This window comes from Protopterus annectens, chromosome 17.part0 (genome assembly GCF_019279795.1).
Source record: "Protopterus annectens isolate FY-2018-M chromosome 17.part0, PAN1.0, whole genome shotgun sequence".
Lineage (NCBI taxonomy): Eukaryota > Metazoa > Chordata > Ceratodontiformes > Protopteridae > Protopterus > Protopterus annectens.
Window position 1 is genome coordinate 322,787,960 of NC_056751.1, and position 15,350 is coordinate 322,803,309.

At 38.5% G+C, this 15,350-nt stretch overlaps 1 long non-coding RNA gene across 1 annotated transcript in view; it reads right to left on the reverse strand.

Annotated features, from left to right (window-relative positions):
* Positions 1 to 1,640: 1,640 nt before the first annotated feature.
* Positions 1,641 to 15,350, reverse strand: part of LOC122791258 — a 720,725-nt gene continuing 707,015 nt past the window's right edge. Inside the window, exon 3 of the long non-coding RNA XR_006363120.1 lies at positions 1,641 to 1,746. This is a non-coding gene — a long non-coding RNA (uncharacterized LOC122791258). The remainder of the gene's footprint in view (positions 1,747 to 15,350) is intronic.

The following is a 15,350-nucleotide window of genomic DNA, read 5'->3' on the forward strand; positions in this document are numbered from 1 at the left end:
TTGCAAATACCTTCACTTATATGACTTTCTCGTACTTTATTTTTTAAACTTATATTTTAACATGACCAAAAACATGAAAAAAAGTTATACTTCTATGGAACTCTGGCTTTCTCGCTGCTACCTGCCTATGCTCCTGTAAGTCATCATCCCTATAGCGGCACTGCTGATCGGAGTGGGTGATCCCTGTCAGGTATGACAGGTGCTCACCCAGATCATGCCAGATATGAATTTTCTTCCACTCACTCACCATTATGCATGCCTGGATCCTGAATGTCATTTATACATGTCTCATGCAATATAGCAGAAGCATTTTTTATTTATTTTTTTGGGAAGGTGGATCTTTTAGCAGAAATAAAATTTATTGTGCGTGTATCAACATTTCAAAAATATTGAGTGCTCTGAGGTGATAAGATGTGCTGAATGATGTTAGGTGGGCAGGGATTTTACTTCATGATTGTGCAGACTCACATTCTTATGACTTCTAAACATGCTGAGCTTTGAGCCTAAGGCAATCTACACATTCCTGCAGTTTGCTGAGTGCTGCTGTAGACTCTTCTGGCCTCTTCTGCTTTCTGTAGCATGTTCACATGAACCTGAAGCAGTCTTCAAGAGCAGCAGAGAACTTACATGCATAAGTGGCCATACACATTTGAGTATTACTGTGATTCATAGAAACAAAGTGAAAAATGCAGAAGCTGCATACAAAATATATCAAATGGACCTGAATTTACATGAAATATTTTACCACCACCATATTAACATGCAATTACTTCAGTTAAGCAGCAAATTACTTAGGAAACTGCTGACTTTTTAATTTAAGTAAAACAAGAGAAATTTTGTAAATTAATATGCAACACTTCAAAATGATGTATAATCAGAGAGTTCACTTCAAGAAATGTTTGTTTTTTGAACATATATTATAATGGTTTTAGTGAATACTGTAAAGCTATCATTTGTAAGTGCAAACTCATTACAACAGCAGTGAAAATGGCATGTGATTACAAAGAAGATCACACAAAGAACATCATTTACTTTGGTGTCATGTAATGAATGTGCATATTTGGTACAAATGCAATATTTTAATTGTGAATTACAGAAGTGGTAAGAATGTGTTGCTAGCTGAACAATTTGTCTTTATTTGCAGACTTCTGAGTGTCATTGGAGAATGAAAAATGACAGTATTATGAATTCAAAACATATAGCAGAGGCCAAGATAAGAAGAAATATGTTGACAAACTGTTTGCTTTACTTTTATTTTTTAATTTCTCCAAGTCTTTTGGGTTTCTAATACCATGACGGGAATGGACCCCATTCCTAAGTCAAAGTACGATTCAAGTTCATGAAATTAGTATTGTTTTGGTCTTTGATGTCAGCCAGAAATGCTCTTCGCAGCACCCAAAATGTAGCCAGTAATGATTCCTTCTGCAATTCGCATGGAGTTACATGTATTGGTAACATATCCAAGTATGATTGTAAATTCTTTTTCTATAAGACCTGTTGCCCCTATTATTAATGGAACTGTCTGGGTATCCTTGTTCCACATTGCCCTCATTTCCACCTGCAAATTCTGACATTTTATGACTTTGTCTCTCTCTGTATGTAAGACAATGTAGTCACTGGGTGTAGCAATTTCAATGATTAATGCTACTTTTGTCTGCTTTTCATGGACTAATATATTTGGTTTTCTCTCATCTATTTTTGAACTGTGGGTAATGATGATCCCGTGTAATTCCAAAAGAATAGTACCTCAGGCAGAGAAAATGAAACAAAGTATTCTTAGTAAAAAAGTTTAATATGTAAACAAATCACAAAATAAAAAACAATCACAAAATAAAAAACAAACACATTTACACCATCAATGTTTTTGTCTCATATGTAAAGACTTCATCAGATGACAAATCATTTCCTGTTTACCATTTTTATAACCTCAAATGTTGAAAAGGACCAATCATAATATTTTAAATCACAATTAAATACTAAACTAATTATAATAAAAATTCATTTTACCCTGTCTACCAACTAAATTAAATAAATTACCTTTATAATTGTTAAAAACTTCACATTTAAATACATCATTTTTAAAATACAAGAATATAGAAACATTGCCTTTTAAAACATAAGTCTTTAAAAGCAAAATTCATCAACAGAAGTTTCATACTGAGGACATGAATTTTCAGTTGAAACTTATGCTAAAACACCCTCTAGTCATCTTCATGGGGAATAACTTATCTCAAAACATTTCATAACTTAGCTGATCTCATCTTTAATAGTGGAGCTATACAGATGTTGAATTTAAACCAAGGGTGTTTGCTGCTTCCAAGGTGATTTGCCACCATAATTCTCTATATTCTATTTTTTCCTCCCATAATCCACTCCTGGTTTCCTTTTTTACTTGGTCCACAACAAAAAAGTGTAATCTGCTTTTGCATACTTTTGTATGCTTATATAAGGTATCTGTCTCCTTTTTATTCAAAATGTCGTATTTATGTTCATAGATCCTTCTCCTTAACCTACATTTGGTTTTCCAAATGTAGAAGGATCTACATTCTACACAAATTGCAAGATACGCTATCCCCATGGACTCACAATTATAGTGGTCTGCCCCTGTGATCCATCTATTTCTGATCTCAATAAAAACTTTATCTACATTTGCTATATTTTGTGGCTCCTGCTTCCAGTGTTTTTCACCTACTTCTGTATTATAATGTTTCCACAATCCGCAATGCAATAGTCTTGCAACATTATTATGCCTTTCAGTATATGGTCCTTCTGTCATTAGGATATCACAACCAGCAACAAGATGTGCAAATGTTTCCAATTCTGTTTTACAAACCTATATTTCACTGTTTCTTCCACATGTCCAATGGACTTTGTAAACCATCGTGTACATAGTCCACTATCTTTGGCTGCCAATATTAAGCTTTCACCTTTTGGTTTAAATTCACCTCTCCTTAACCATTCCTGCATTTGATTCTGATCAACATGTGGTTGTTTCAGGAGTTTTCTATATTTGCAACTATATTTATGCATTTTCCACATTTCTCGCCTTCTCATCTGATCCTTCACCTTTTATTCTTTCTTTTGTTTATTGGTACATTCATTTGCTGCCTGATTTTTATCTACTTTTGGTTTGATTTTCATTCCTGCTTAATGCCGATATGCATCTGCTAAACTAAGCAAGGAAGTCATCTTAGACTTACTTTCCTGTTTCAAAACTTTCACAACCTTTGGGTCTTGTGAGGTCAGCAGATATGTATGCAGTCCTATGATTGCAACTCTATACATATAATCAATTTCAAAGAGGCCCATACCTCCTTTAGAACGGAGAATATTTAGTCTTGGTATGCACTGAATTTTATAAATCATTTGATTAGCCTGAAGCATCCTTCTTGTTTTCCTGTCCAACCTAACACCTTTTGGGGCCAGTCAGTCACTCCAAAAATGTTTAGGTAGAATAGGAAGAGCAAACTGGTTTATAGCTTGGACTTTGTTGCTGATATCAGTGTTGTTTTCAGTATTAATTTAAGTTTTCTAAAACATTCCTTACTAAGTTTTATTCAAATTTGTTCATGTTTTATTGTTGATCCTTCATCAATTCCCAAATATTTATACACACCTTCTTGCTCAAGTATATCACATTCCTGTCCAAAACTGATGTTTGCTCGATGCTGCAGCTTTCCTGCTATAAAGGTTACTTTTGCACATTTATCAAGACTAAATTACATTCTTATATCATCTGAAAAAGTTTTCACCACTTGCAGTTGTGCTTTCAGTTCCTCATTTGATGAACTACACAGTTTTAAATCATCTACCAAAAGAAGATGAGAAGTCTTTACACTATGTTGTTTTCTGGGAGCCAAATTGTAGCCATGACTTAATCTGTTAAGGAGACAGGTTGCTTTACTGTTGTGAATAGACTTATGATGCTGCAGACATTACTGTAGCACAACTTTATTTGTCTGGATTGAGATTTTGCATGTGTATATAATGCACACGATTTGTCTCACCTACATTTTTATGATACTGACAGGTGAATTTCTATTGTTGTGTCATTTGACTGATGATTATATCAAACTTTTTTTGTGTAGGACTCTGGCACTAGTTGTTATGTGCAATGATGATACAGAACAAGGTTCATAGGTCCATAGGTTCATAGAAGGTAACTAGGCTAACGGAACCAGAGCACTTACAAGCCTAGCCATATTTATCCCCAGTAGCCCCAAATGTCAGTGGTTAGGCAAGTTAAATTCACAGAGATAAGGATCAATGGTAATTAATACAGCTTCCTCTGTGCAGGAGGGACATGGATACCACTCTAGGTGTGAATTTGCGGTCACCCATCCATTTTTCTTGGTTGCGTTTGAAGAGGGAGAGGGTGTGGCTCTGTTTCATGTGAACTGGAAGCTTGTTCCAGAGACATGTCAGTCTCTGGCAGCTGTATCTATCTCTCCAGCATAACCTGTTCATGTCAGAGGTTAGGTTAAGATCCCTGCAGTGAGTGATCTTTGTGCAGTTTTATTTATGAATGTGTAACATTTCCACCAAGGCTGGGTCAGAGACTCCCCTGGAAACCAGGCACAGGTCACCACTAAGCAACCTGTAGGAGACAGAATAGAGTGACAAGGCTTTCACTCTTTCCTTGTAAGACTTGTTTTGTGTATGCTTGCTTTCTTGGTGAGAAATCTCTGTGGTCTCTCCAACTGTTCCAGGTGTCTGGTGAGATACATGCAAATGGAGCATTGTACTGCATTGTACTCAATCACTGGTCTGATGAGGGCCAAGTATAATGAAATTATAACATACTTAGATCTAGATATTATGCCTTTACTTATAAGATGTGACACACAGAAGTATTTCTTTACTACTGTAGATATGTGGTGGTCAAATTTCAGATTGCTATCAACCTGAATACTTGGATCATGTACCACTGGGTCTACACTTAGGAGGAAGACTGTCTATAATGTAATTAGCAGTGATCTCAGCTTTCCCAAAGTGAATAATAATGCATTTTTTGCATTTAGCTTTAGTCCATTGCTTTGTCACCAGTCATTTGTCTGCATTAACACATTCTGCATTATATTAACATCACTGGGGACTCAGTGATTGCCCCCAATTTGCAATAGTCAACAAACTTGTCCAAGTACAGGCTGTTCAAGTTTGCATGGACTTCTGTGAAATAAATTCTGAACAATAAGGGGACCAACACTGAACCCTGTGGTACACCACTTGCGACTGGTCTTTTGTTAGAGGGGAAGTCACCCATTTTGATAGTATGTATTCTGCTGGTGAGCGTAATGTAGGGGTTAATTTCCAACTGGGAGAGTTTCTCTATAATACTTGAGTAGGGGATTGTGTCAAATGTCTTGGTTAGGTCAAGATAGATGGTATCCACTGCTTTTCCTTCATCCAGACCTTGGTGACTTTCTCAAAGAAGTCAACCAATTTTAACAGGTATGAAGTTACTAGGCTAATGCCCCTAAGACCCTTACAAGCCTAACCAAGTTCTTAACCCTTATTTACATGATCAGCACCTATTCCCCCTGTCCAAGAGGGACATAGGTGGAACCACCGGGGTGACTTTATGGTTTGAAGAGGGCCAGTGAGGTCCTCGGTTAGACATGAAGTGAGAGTCTGTTCCAAAGGTGTGGTAACCTCTATAAGATGAATCTGTCTCTCCAGCAGGTTTTATTAATGTCACATACCAGGTTAAGGTCTTTAGAGTGAATAACCCATGTACAATTTGACTTATGGATATGCAGCATTTCCAATAATGCAGGGTCAGAGATTGTCTTGTATGCAAGGCAGAGATCACCTCTGAGTAGTCTGTATGAAACAGAAAATGTGACAGTGATTTCAGACAATCCAAAGGGCAGATGCTAAAGACCTTGAGTTTTCCTTATGAGGAACATTTGTGGTTTCTCCAATTACTGCAGGTGCTTAGAAAAGTACATACCAAAAGAGGCGTTATACTCAATTATTAGCCTGATGCGGGAAGAGTACAGGGAGGTTATAACTTCTTTTTTTCTGTAGGCAATGCCCTTACATATGAAATGAGAAATATAGAATGCCATTCTTACCACTGCTGAGAAATGGTGATCAAAGGCAAGATTGCTATCAACCTGTGTGCCCAGGTCTCTCACCACTGAGTGCATACTTAAGGTGCTGCTATTGATGTGGTAGTTATCAGGAACATTGCTTTTACTGAAATGAATGATGATACACATTTTTGCATTGAGTTTAAGGCCATGAATTTGGCAGCAATCATATGCTTGTGTAAGACCCTCTTGTAAGATGTTGACATCATTTGGAGTTTCTATGACCGCTCCCAGTTTGCAGTCATCAGCAAACTTGGTCAGCCACAGACCTTTAATTTTTGCTTGTACTTAGGAGAAAGAGATTCTAAACAGCAGAGCTCCCAAGACTGATCCCTGTGGATCACCACTGGTTACCGGTCTACTGCTGGAGGTAGATTCCCCTGTTTTGACTATATGAGTTCTATCAGTGTACCAGTTAGCGATCCATCTAATGATATAAGGGTTGATGCCTAGTTGGGTGACTTTATCAATGATGCCTGAGTGGGGTATAGTGTCAAATTCCTTGACAAAGTCCAGGTAGGCTATATATACAGATTTCCTCTCTTCCAGGTCCACCAGGTTTAACAGGCGTGATCTCCCTTTGACAAATCCAAACCGAGTACGGTCAAGTGTTTTGAGATTACCTATATCTTTGTTGATAAGGTCCATGATGAGTTGCTCCTTGACCTTGCAGATTAGGCTAGTCAAGCTAATAGGTCTACAGTTCCTGGGGTCACTGGAAGCAACACCTTTCTGCAAGAGAATAATGGTGGCGGTTTTCCATTCAGCTGGTATGAAGCTGATTCTTAGACCATGATTGTAAAGAGTGCCCGATGGTGTTGCTAATTTGTGTTGGAGCCCATGTACGATGCAGCATGGGATGTTATCAGGTCCCATAGTTGCTGTGTTTTTGGCCTTAGACAGGGCATTTATGACCTGCTCTTTAGAGATACAAGGTAGGCCATGATCTACCATTAACAAATCTGAAATGGGTTGAGTCCAAAGTTTGGAGATTACCTTTGTACTTGTTAATAAGGTCCATAATGATTCTTTCCATGGCCTTGCAGATAAGGCTTGTCAAGCTTGTGGGCGTATAATTCCTAGGGTTGGTTACTGGTCCCCCTTTCTGCAGAGGGATTACTGTTGCTGTCCTCCATTCTGATGAAATATAGACAATTTGCAGGCTGTTGTTTAACAAGGATCCAAGTGGGTCTGCTAGGTCATATTTTACAGTGTTTAAAAGGCAACCTGGGATGTTGTCTGGTCACATTGATTCCAGGGTTTTGGCCTTGGAGAGCACCAAGATGACCTGCTCTCTTGAGATAACAGACTGAGGAATGGAGGCAGGTATACTTTGGGGGTGACAGGAGGGGGCGGAGGGTGAAGTTTGCTCCAAATATGTCAGCTAGCAGGTTGGCTATTACCTCTCTTTGAATATGGGTGGTAGAATACACAACTAGTTCAGAGCATAGCTGGGTATCCCTTTCAGATTTTGGATGTAGTTAAAGAATGCCTTGCGATTATCCTAAGCTAGGGAGGCTATTTTTGCTTTGTAATTAGCTTTGTAGGACTTGACAAGATCTCTAACTTGTTTGTTTAAGCAAGAGAGGGATTTCTTCCTCTGCTGAGCCAGTTCCGTATAGTTCTTGGACATTAGTTTCTTTCTCTTGTTGTATAGCCTGTTTATACTAGGGGTCTACCAGGGTTGATAAGACCTGGTTTTAATCCAGTCAGGTACAGCTGATTCGATACAACTGCTTAAGTGGTCATACATGACACTAGCGTACACCTCTGCATAGGAGCCTGTGTTATCTGTGTTTGATGATGGGTTTGATACTTCTTATACCATCACTTAGTAGGAGGTAATTTATCTTTAAAAAATTCTTAAACATTTTCTTATCTTATCGTATCTGGACAGTGCACTGCCACAGTGGTTGCTTTGTCACCTCACATCAAGAGGTTCTCTGTTTCAATTCTAGGCTAGGGTGCCTTCTTTGCAGTGTCTGCATGTCCTCCCTGCATTCATGTGGGTTTCCTTCGGGTGCTCCGGTTTCCTCTCACATTACTCATCAAGAGCTTTTCTCTCTGGCCCTCTTCTGAAAATTGGCTTCATTCCAAGTTGGACTTTCCCAGTAAATAAATATTAAATAAAAATAAAATTAAAATAAATATTTGAGCATTATGAGGTATCTTTTCTTATAATTACATCAAATGAGATTGATTTATGGTCCGATCTTACCAGGGAGGACATCAATGGGGGGGCATAACTCCCTCCCATGTTGGTTAGTACTATGTGCAGGACTTTTGAGCCTCTTATAGATTTGCTGACTAACTGTTCCAGAACATTTACATTGACAAAGTCCAAGAACCTCTGAGCCAGCATGTTTTTGGTCATGTATGTTTCTTAGTCAATGGCAGGATAATTAAAATCACCCATGAGTAAGGTGTTGGGCTGTATGGAAAATGACTCCAGTAAGTCCAAGTATGGTGTATGCTTTTCCTGCTTCATGGTGGGGGACCTATAGCTAGCTATGATGTGGTAGGGAGCTTTGCCTATAGTTAACTGGATAAGGAATAGCTTAAGAATAGTCACACTGTTTGACCAGTCTTAAGGTGTACTTATCCTTGATGAAGATGGCTACACATCCGACTTTGGCTCTTTCATGCCCAGTTTGTGGTCTGAATTTATGGAAGCTATTGTAATCCTGCACGGCTGGAATGCTTTCCTTGCCTTTGAACCATGTATCTGTGACTGCACAGATGTCAGCATCTTCCAAAGTGAGTAGTGCTTGCAGGGAGTGCAATCTCTTGTTTAGACTTCTAGCATTAAGCAGAAGTACCTTGAGTTTATCTTTTTGAGGATTTTGCTACGTTGTGAGGTTGGCTATTTTAACACTGCCTAAAAAGCACAATAGGAGTGGCTAATGCCTTTGCCAGTATCCAAAATTGTAGAGGAGACAGATGCAGACCATCTCTGGCAAATCAGAGTGGCTTGTGGACCATTTCTTTCCAGGCTGACAGATATTGGATCCCCTTGGACTCATACCAGAAGCTAAGCCAATTATTATACTTCAGTGAGGTATGTTTTTCACCCCCAAATGGTCTATGATGGAGTCAGACTGGTACGTGCGGTTGAGTGACATGAGTGACTTGATGGATCCTGACATCTGACAGGCAGCTAACCATAACCTGCACCTTATACAGTCTGGTGAGAGGAACATCCATGCATCACAAAAGTCACATAATGGAGTAATCTATGACCAATACATTACATGTTGTGGTGTTACGCCTTATGTGTGTAACTGGTTTCCATTTAGGAGGCCTCTGATCGTTTGTAAGATACTAGTGAGTAACCCCACATATGTTGGTTTATGTGTAGTGTCCTTATTTCATGTGGGAGGTGTGTGCGTGCTAACAACCTGTTTGGGAATAGATTCATCCTTATATGAGAATCTTGCCTCAGATCATAGTGTAACTATATCTCCCTCTCACATAAAGTATTTGTTTCAGGAGTAAGTGGTTGTCAGGATACATGACACAATTGCTACATTGCCTCAGGATAGCCATATCTATTAGACTGGCCAGAGAGATGATGGGTAACTTCCCGTCCATGATAGTATGCTGTTACTGTATGTTTTATTAGGAAAGAAAGTGGGTTAATTTGACAGGACTGTGCTGGTAGAGACAAGACTATAAGAGAGACCTATACTTTGTGTAGGCTAAGGGTGATCAGTTAGGCAATACTGCTCAGTGTGCAAATTAGTTACTTCTAGTAGCAGAAAAGCTTGGAAGGGTTTTACTGATAGCTGTTTTGGGAAAAACTAAGCTTCTAGGCTTTTTCATATATACAGAGCACTGCTAACTGCTGCTGTGACAAGAGGCTTAGATATGAACAAAGGAAAACAAGTTTTAAGCTAACTACCTATTAGGAAAGCACACAATAAGTCTTTCACCAGCAATCCCCAACTCAGACAGGTTAGATCAGCACACTTCTACCACAAGGGTGCAGAAAAACACATTCTTAATGTAGAATAGCTGGTTTGGAGCCCGAGCATCGCAAGACCACACAAACTACCTACAATAGTCCTATAACTAACAGATACAATGTAATACAGTGTAATTAACTACTGAATGCAGCAGAAGACAGCACAGTTTTTTTAAACTGCTAAAGTACAGTTACCATATATGAGAGAAATGCAAAAAAATATTTAGAATGATTTTATGTGCTTCCCAGCTCAGATAGACCAGGTAAACACCTACTGACACTAGATGAATAATCCCTGTCCTCCTAAAGTAAAAGCAGAGTAAAGGAATGTCTATAATGAAATGCTACCACAAACAAACTTAAAAAATACAAAATCCTACCACAAACAAACCTAAAGATACAGATGCAGGAGTGCACTTTAAACAGCTTATAAAATATGATTATTCAATAAAAGTATTTTGCTTTGTATAAATGAGCCAATAACCACTCAATTGTATAGAATTTATAAAGGCACTAAAAGCAAGATAAGCTGAATAATATGCCCTCCAGCCAATAAAACTACATGGAGAAATCTGAAGTATTTCCCCAACCTAAACAGGCCAGATCACCTCCCATTGCACTAGACGGAAAATCCACTGACCTCTTGATGTAAAAACAAGTGCTTTATAGAGTGCAAAAATATGCTACTTTATCAAACAGCTACCTAATTAATTAATTAATTCAGAGCAAGTAAATCAGTAGGACAGACAATAAGAGAAAAAATGCACTTTTTCAATATAAGCACATTGAAAAGCAAATAAATAATTCAAGACGTCAACAGCAGTGTAGAAAGGAAGGAACTTATTAAGCTCAATTTACAGTAGGGGTGGGCAGCTTAACACCACTAGATTTAAAAAGGAGATCAATGAAAAGAATTGTAGGTGAGGAAAGCTAGTAGGGAATCACCAACAGTACTTTTAGTTTATGCAGACTTGAAATCATTTCAGAAAAAGATAAAGACCCAGAAATTCACTGTGTATTTAAGTATCACTCAAGGACCAATTTAACATTTGGAAAAAAAAAAAACACATAAAATGTGCAACCTAGGTAATTTAAGGGGTCTATATTACAGCATCAATACACTGTAACATCGAATATGAAAAGACAGACGTATTCAGTGAAATCCATTTCCGCAATTCGTTGAATTCTTACAGGGCAAATATATAGTTGGCCATCTACACAATTTTGCCCTATTCTCCACTGTGGTGCAATCTCAGAGTTGGTATATTTAGTTGAGGGGTGTGGGGTGCATAGACCCCACATCGGGGGGTGTGGGAGGTAAAGCCCCCCACATAAGTGGGGTTGTTTTAGGTAAAATTAGTTTTGTTGTGTTGTGGGGCAAGTATTTGTTTGCCCGACAATTTTTCAGTGAATCGCAGAAATAGATTTTGCTGAATACTTGCCGGTCTTTAGTATTCGCTGTTATGGCATTTCAACGCCCTAATATAGACCCAATTTAAGTTGTATCTTTCACATAAAATAAAAATACCAGGCCAAGCAGATTTCTTAAAACAGAAAACAAAATGCATCAGGTAAAACAGAAAGCAGCTCTATCACTCACAATAAAAAAAAAATATGGGTTTACTTTCTTCACACAACAGGGAATCACCAGCAATGCTTTAGTTTATGTAGGCTTGAAATATTTTCAGCAAAAGACAAAGATCCAGAAATTCACTGTGCATTTAAGTATCATTCAAGAAACAAATTAACCAATAAAAAACCTGTGAAGAGTGCAGTATAGATAATTTAAGTGTCTATCTCTCAGACAGAACAAAAGCACCACACCAAGCAGATTTCTTAAAACACAAAACAAAATGTAGCAGGTAAAACTGAAAGTAAAACAGAAAGCAGCTCTATAAATAACAATCAAAAAATATAGGTTTACTTTCTTCACCCAGTATGGAATCACCACCAGTGCTTTAATTTATGCAGGCTTGAAATCTTTTCAGAAAAAGACAAAGACCCATAAATTCACTGTGTCTTTAAGTATCACTCAAGAAACAATTTAACCAATGTGAAAACTGTGAAGTGTGCAGTCTAGATAAGTGTCTCTCTCTCACATAGAAAAAAAAAACTGGCAGCACCCTGTGTGGTTGCGGCTGTGTCAGCTTATTCTAGAGATATGCATATTTTCTCTTCTTTTTGCTCAGAAAATCTTGAGGAAATCAACTTCTGCACTTCTAAATGAAGGTACAATAATTCACAGTAGACAGAAGTTACTAGAAATTAAACAGTTAACATCTACATGTTGCTGGTTGGATGGCTTGAAGTCTGCAGAGTATCTGGGGCCTACAACTTGGACAGAGCTACAACAGTTTGGTATTTTAACTCGTCATACTCTAGAGTGCCTGAAACTGGTAGAACAGGTTTCTGGAATATGCTGGACAAGAAAAAAGACAAAGAGATTTTAGACAACAAGGAAAAGAGAATGCAGAGCAGATACTGATGCAAAGTTAAAAGCAAACTCCTACAGGCTTGTACTACCAATTATACTGCTAACTAATGTGAGATTACTGGATAGCAAGATGAAATCCTTGAGACTGGAACTCCCCATCAAGAACAAGGTGAGAAATACTTGTTTATTTTTGATTACTGAGATGTGGCTGCATGACAAGATAAATGATAGTGCAGTAAACTTAGAGAGAATTTTACACTGTTTCATGCAGACAAAAACATACGCAGTGTGGAAAGGCCGGAAGAGCTGCAGTTTGCATCTGTGTTAACAAAAGTTAGTGCAGCAACTGAGAAACCATACTATAACACTGCTGTGAGAACATAGAGCTCCTGTCCATTAAATGTAGACCATTTTACTTGCACAGGGAGATGAATGGGGTCAGTGCAACTTCCACAAATGGGAAACTGACCATTAAAACCATCTTGATATTGCCAACTTACAAACCTGTTAGCCTGGTCAGAGAGAAACCCACAAAGAAACAAATCAGGTTATGGCCCAAGGGGGCTATGGAGGCCCTCCAAGACTGCTTTGAAAATAACCAGCTGGGATATGTTCAAGGAGGCAACCACAGTGAATCAGAATCTGAACACTGATGAATACACTGAGGTACTGATGTCTTACATTTCAAACTGTGTTGATGAGATAACAAATACCAAGAGTATCACTATTAGAGCTAAATAGAGGCCTTGGCTCACCCCTAAGGTATATGGACTTCTGAAGGAGAGAAGCACAGCTTACAGGGCTATGGGCAAAGCAGTCCTAATTGTAGCAAGAGGTAATCTGAGGAGGGGTATTAAGGAGGCTAAGAGGGGTGTGGCAGAAAGGTAGAGAGCCACTTTGAAGACATGCAGTATGCAAGGAGACTATGGCAAGGCATACCAGAGATCATTGACTACAAAATCAGGTCAGCACAGTGTGAGGATAGCATCAAATTCTTGGACAATTTGAATATATTCTTAGGTAGATTTGAGGAGGAAAGAAACAACAGGTTGGCACTAAAGCTACCCACTGATGAGAAGGATGCAGCACTCAGCCTCAGCACAGAGGAGGTAAGAAGAGAGATAAGAATAGTGAACCCTAGGAAGGCTGCTGGCCCAGACAACATACTGGGCAAGGTGTTAAAAGGCTGTGGTGATCAACTATGCACAGTGCTCAAGGAAATATTTAACACCTCTCTTGTCATGACAAAAGTACCCTCATGCTACAATGAAACTAATATCTTCCCACTACCTAAGAAAACCACTCCCTCCAGCCCAAATGACTACAGACCAATCACTCTGACATCCACTGTTATGAAATGTTTTGAGCAGCTGATCAAAAAGCATCTTTCATCATGCCTACGTCCTGATTTTGATCCTCTGCATTTTGCTTACACAGCTAAATGATCCACAGCTGATACCATATTAGTATCACTACCCATCTCCCTTGAGTATTTAGAGGGCAAAGACAACTATCTGATGATGCTCTTCTAATTCTTCAGCTCTGTATTAAATACAGTGGTACCAATGCAGCTGATAGAAAGGCACATTTAAGAATTCAGTAAACATCTCTGTAACTGGATCTTGGACTTCCTGATTGAGAAACCACAGAAGGTGTGTTCAGGTAAGAACACATCAAAGTACATCTCAATTAACACTGGTGTCAACAAGGATGTGTTCTCAGCCCACTATTATTCACCATCCTGACCCATGACTGATATGCTAAGCACACGTCCAACCATATCATTAATTTTGCTGATGGCACCACAGCCGTGGGGCTCATCACAAATGAGGATGTAAGGGTATACAGACAGGAGGTGGCATCTCTGATCAATGGGTGCGAGGGGAACAACCCTGACCTGAATGTAAGCAAGACCAAAGAGATTATCATCAACTTCAGGAAAAGGAGAAAAAATCACCAAGTTTTCAAGATCAATAGTGAGAGTGTGGAGGGAGTTAAGATTATAAAATTCCTGGGTGTGCACATATCAGAGGATCTCTTGTGGTAGGGAAACACCAGCAAACTGGTCAAGAAAGCACACCAATGCCTCCATTTTTAAGAAGGCTGAAAAAAGCTAAGCTTCCTCCTCATGTTCTCTCCACCTTCTATAGAAGACACTACAAAGAATAGTGAGGGTTGCAGAGAAGGCAACAGGTTCCAATCTTCCATTGATACATTTTTATTCTGCAAGAAGCATCCAAAAGTCCACCAAACGAATACAGGACAACATGCATCCTGTGCATGGACTGTTTATGCACTTGGCATTGGCAGGAGATATTGCAGCATCCACTGAAGGACTACAAGATTCAGTAACAGTTCCTACCCTCCAGTGATTAGACTTCTGAACTCGGGCATTAGTCCAAGGGGGCTGGACACATAATAAGTCAATTTTTATTTATTTGTGCAACATATGCTTACATATATTCCAAATAAGTGCAATATTTATTTATTATATCTATAGTCATTATTATTTAACTGACTCAAGTACAATATTAGACAAATAACTTAGGCAATTCAATCTGCAGTGTGTTTTGTTTTACTTTAAATAGGATAGTTAATTTCACTCAGTGGAGGGCATTCTTTTTGTATATGAGTGTTGGTAAATGTCTCTGCTCTTTCTTACATGTATTGGGAGTAGTATTGTATTTGACAGTTATGTATATTTCTCTACTTGTATGTGTTGTTTCACTTTCCTTTGTAATCTCAAGAATCGAGCTGATGCACAAAATTTCATTTAGGCTACACATGTGTAGTTCTAAATGACAATAAAGTTTACTTTAACGTTTGACTTTGACTTTAGGACTAAACTACCAGGCCA